This window comes from Chenopodium quinoa, unplaced genomic scaffold (genome assembly GCF_001683475.1).
Source record: "Chenopodium quinoa cultivar QQ74 unplaced genomic scaffold, ASM168347v1, whole genome shotgun sequence".
Taxonomy (NCBI): domain Eukaryota; kingdom Viridiplantae; phylum Streptophyta; class Magnoliopsida; order Caryophyllales; family Amaranthaceae; genus Chenopodium; species Chenopodium quinoa.
The window spans coordinates 7,866,057-7,871,166 of NW_018743252.1; positions in this window are offsets into that span (position 1 = coordinate 7,866,057).

Consider the following 5,110-nt stretch of genomic DNA (forward strand, 5'->3'; position numbering starts at 1 on the left):
AGCCAAGCACCAACCCTTGGTCCCCACACAAAATCGGACCACCTCACCACTTAGCTGGCTGGTAACCTGCCTTAGCTACCAAGGCTGCCAACTAGCACCTAGCACCAAGGCTGGGCTGCTCGCCAGCCTGCCCACGCGCATGCGCAGCTAGCCAGCATACATAGCCAGCCAGCACACACATGCGCTACTGCCTGGTGCGTGCTGTTGTGCGAGTGGCGTGATGCTTGGTGCTGCTTGCTAGCACACACACGCACAACCTAGCATGCCTAGCACTCTACTGCTTGGTGCGGCTTGCTAGCACACACACGCACAACCTAGCATTCCTAGCACGCTGCTTCTAGGTGCGTGATGCTATGCGATAGGCGAGGCCTAGGGGTTCTTGGTGCGTGCCAATACCTAGCACGCATAGCCCATAGCACAAGCATGCATAGCGTGCTGCGGTACGTGTGCTATGTGCTGCCTGCTTGCAGTAGCAAGGCCCAACAAGCACCTGTGTACTTCTGGCCTTGCTATGCTTGCGGGCTGTGCTTAGCCATGCCCAGCATGTTGCGATGGCTGGTGCTGCTATGCTAGCAAGCACGCCCAGCCATGCTTGCACAGCCACAGCACGCATACACGCATGGCACGTATCTTGCGATGCTTAGGCCATGCGATGTGCGTGTGCTAGGCACACATAGGTTGGTGACCTCGCCTAGCCTAGCACTCGCATGGCTAGGCCAATGCAAGGCTACGGCTAGCCTCGAACTTGTCGTTTGATTGATTCCACGTCTCGTCGATATCTAAATTCGAATCGACTTGCGACGCTCGGTCTCGACGCTCTAAGCTCAATATCCGACGTCTTTGTTCGTAATACTCTAACGACTCATTTAATCCTTCGGATTAATTCGTCATCTCGGATTGGTTATTCAATTGGGTGTGACCCGAAGGGTTCAGTCAAGATTAAGCTGTAATGTTAATTACACATTAATATTACTGATCGGAAGCAGCCTCCACCTAGGCATTCCGATCACTTGACCTCTCTAAAGAATTAGCTTTCTAATAATTCTGAACCTTCTATCGGAATGATACACTTGTTGGAAGGACACCATTCCTTTCACGGAGTACGCGATGAGAGCGCAAGGCCTTGGGTAGGAAAATGCTCTTTAACTTGATCCTTAAGCTTCCGAATGAAATGAGACCTCATCCCGAGAATCCAAAAGACTTGGAGAATCTTCTAAGATAAATCCCGAGTCCCGAACAAGACCTACAATACAAGAAAGCAAAGCGAGTAGAGTAGAAAAGACAAAAATACCCTTAAATCACAAGAAAGCACAAAATAAGGGAAACAAAGAAACTATAGCATAGATGAACGAAACTAAGGCATTATTTAAAGAGAAAAGCTATAAAATAGGAGGAAAACGTCCTAATATTCCACCATATGTGTTTTGGGAAAAATACCTAGGGCCACGTGGCCCAATGAGATGGTGACATGTGTCACCTCAGGAGAGGTTCACAGAGAACCAATCTCCTGCTGACATGTGGCATCTCCAATCATTGGGAAAAAGGTAGCCTTCCTGGCCTAATTCCCGAGATAGCCCACCATTCCTAGGTTTCCGTAACCTAAGACGGCGGCACGCATTTCAAGACCTTATAAATAGGGAGATGTTCCCATCATGGGACACATTTAGAAATATTCACAAACATTTAGTGAGAACATTAATTGCAGAATTAAACACACTTGAGAGTTTACACTTGCATATTGAGGCTTTTTGCTATAGTCGGATGATCATTCCTCTCCTAAGATGAACTGATCCCATTTACATTCGACACTTTTTACATCCGAACACATTCTAACTTGATCGTAAGAGGCGGAACTCCCACCAACCAGAGTCTCCGTTGTTTTGCAGGTACAGGCGCCCGAAATCTAGTCTTAGAATTGTAACTCTCTCGAAGGACACAAAAAACCCCGAAACATTAGGTGCCATCTGTGGGGAAGAACCTATAAACCTTGATGAGGTCAAAGAAGCCGCGCCTGATCCAATAGCAACCGGCAAAAAGAGAAAGGTCGACCAGCTAGTGGCCATCAAGAAAGAAAAGCAATAACAACCACTGACTGGGGAACGGTTAGACGAACTCCATCCCCAGCCGGCTGGTGACCACATTGATATTGCTCTGGACGAAACACGTCCAGATCGAACTGTTAAGGTTGGGACAGTTGCTTTTGCACGGTTGTGTGCAAACTTGCACAACCTTCTGAAGGAATTCAAAGACATTTTTGCCTTTGATGTTGAAGAAATGCCAAGTGTCAGCCCGGACCTAGTTGTTCATAAACTTGTCGTGGATCCCAAAAAGAAGTCGGTTAGGAACCATGGTGAAGGTAGAAGTAAAACGGCTTCCGCTGAGGTCAAGAAGCTGTTGGATGCTGGGTTCATTCGGCAATGCTACTTCCCGGATTAAGTTGCAAATGTTGTTCTTGTAAAAAAGCCGAATGGTACCTAGCGCATGTGTGTTGACTACACAAACCTGAACAAGGCGTGTCCGAAGGATAGTTATCCCCTTATAAAGATCAACAGTCAGGTCAACTCTACAGCCTGTCATGCCTTGATGAGCTTTATGGACGCCTACTCAGGCTTCTATCAGATACCCTTGTGGAAAAAAGATCAAGAAAAGACGGCATTCGTCACTGATCAGGGGTTATTCTGTTATACTGTGATGTCGTTTAGGTTGAAGAATGCGCCTGCTACTTTCCAACGAATGATTAATACAGTCTTCATTAATCAAATTGGGAGGAATGTAGAAGCGTACATTGATGACATGATAGTCAAATCCAAGCTACAGACGGATCACCTTGCTGACCTCGAAGAAACCTTCACCACCCTCAAGCGGCACAAGGTCATGCTTAATCCAAAGTGTGTCTTTGGTGTTGAGGCTGGGAAGTTTCTCGAATTTTTTATAGATTAAAGGGGGATAGAGGCCAACTCGGAAAAGATACAGGTGGTCATTGATATGAAGTCACCCCGGACTGTCAAAGAAGTCCAAAAATTAACCGGTTGTCTGGCGGCATTGGGGAGATTCCTCAGCCGATCAGGCAACAAGTGCCTCTATTTTTTCCAAGCAATAAAAAAGAAGACTAAATTTGAATGGGGGGGGAGGATGTTGAGGTGGCCTTTCAGAAGTAGAAAGAACACTTGCACTCATTGCCAAGTCTTGTCAGCCCTCTGCCACAGGAGGTGCTTTACATGTATTTGGCCGTCTCAGACCATGCCCTCAGTGCTGTTCTCTTGGATGAGAGATACGGCAAGCAGCTCCCGGTCTATTTCATTAGCCATGTTCTCCGAAATGCTGAACTACGGTACCCCATGGTTGAAAAATTTGGCCTTGCTATTTTCATGGCAGTCAAGAAGTTGAAACCTTACTTCTTGGCACATCCGGTTGTGATCTACACAGATCAACCCCTCAAGCGGCCAATGAAAACTTTGGAGTCATCCGACAGGATGCTCAAATGGGCTATTGAAATGCAAAGTCTTGAAATCACTTTCGAACCAAGGAAGGCAGTGAAGGGTCAGGCGTTTGCTGACTTCATTGTCGAAATGACAAGGCTGGCTGAGCCGGAGAATCTTGACTAGGTTTGGAAAGTGTATGTAGACGGGAGCTCTACAATGAACGGCTGTAGTGCAGGGATTATATACCAGTCTCCTAAAGGGGACAAGTATGAATATGCACTACGATTTAAGTTTCAAGCCTTAAATAATGAGGCGGAATATGAAGCCCTATTAGCCGGTATCCGCATGTGTAAGGCGGTAGGGGCAAGAAAAGTTGACGTCTACTCAGATTCATAACTGATTGTTAGCCAATACCATGGTGATTATGAGGCCACCCATCCGCCTATGATCAAATACCTGCAGAAGGTTAAAGAAGAGGCTGGGACACTTGATGAATTTCATCTAAGTCAAGTGCCCAGGTCAGAAAACAATCAGGCGGATGCTCTCTCTAAACTGGAATTATCCGCATCCTGTGATACGCCTAGGTCAGTCTTTTTGGGAAGTTATGGAAGAGAGAAGTATTGAACAAGATGCCATGCATTGGAATTCTAGACCGAAGCTCAACCTAGATGGATGACATCTAGGCTTATCCAGCAGACGACACTCTGCCGGATGCATACTCAGAAGCGACTGCAATAAAAAAACGTGCCGCAAGCTTTGAGATCCATATAGGAGAACTTTTTAAGAAGGGTTATCTCCAGCCGCTACTGAAATGTGTCACCTCAAAAAGAGGGAAATAATTTCTAGAGGATCTGCACTCGGGTTACTGTGCATCACATGTTGGCGGTAGGACTATAACAAAAAGGGCCAGGCGGCAAGGCTACTTTTGGCCCACTCTTGAGGCAGACGCCATGGAAATGGTGAAGAAGTGTGACAAGTGTAAAAAATATGGAAAAACTAATACACCGTCCGGCTACTGATCTGACGGCTATTCACAGCCCAGTGCAATTCGCTAAATGGGGCATGGACATCCAAGGTCCATATACACCTGCTATAGGCGGATGGAGGTATATTTTAGTTGTCGTTGATTACTTCACCAAATGGGTAGAAGAAGAGGCGGTCAAAGGCATTAAGACAAAGGATGTCATCTCCTTTATTTAGAGGAATATTATCACCCGGTTTGGGTTACCTATGTCTATGGTTTTTGACAATGGCCCTCAATTTGAGACACCTACCCTCAAGAGTTGGTTGGGAGATCAAGGAATCCCACATTGCTTCGCATCAGTCGGTCGCCCCCAAGCAAACAGCCAGGTCAAAGCCTTCAACAAGCTCATCTCAAACGGCATTAAGAAGAAAATTGAAAGGGCTGACAGTCTATGGGCAGATGAACTACCTCATGTCCAATGGGCCATCAGAACAACTGAAAAGGGGCAACTAGTGAAACCTCGTTTCTTATGACGTACGGCGCAGAAGCCGTCTTGCCAATTGAGACCTATAAGCCAACCCTTCGAGTCATGCTTTATGACGAAGAGGCTAACAGGGAGGCCATGCGACTAGCATTGGACTCACTCCCGAAACGCAAGGGCAATGCCGCCTTGCATCATGAGATTTACCATCTGAGAATGACAAGAGCCTACAACAAAAGAGTA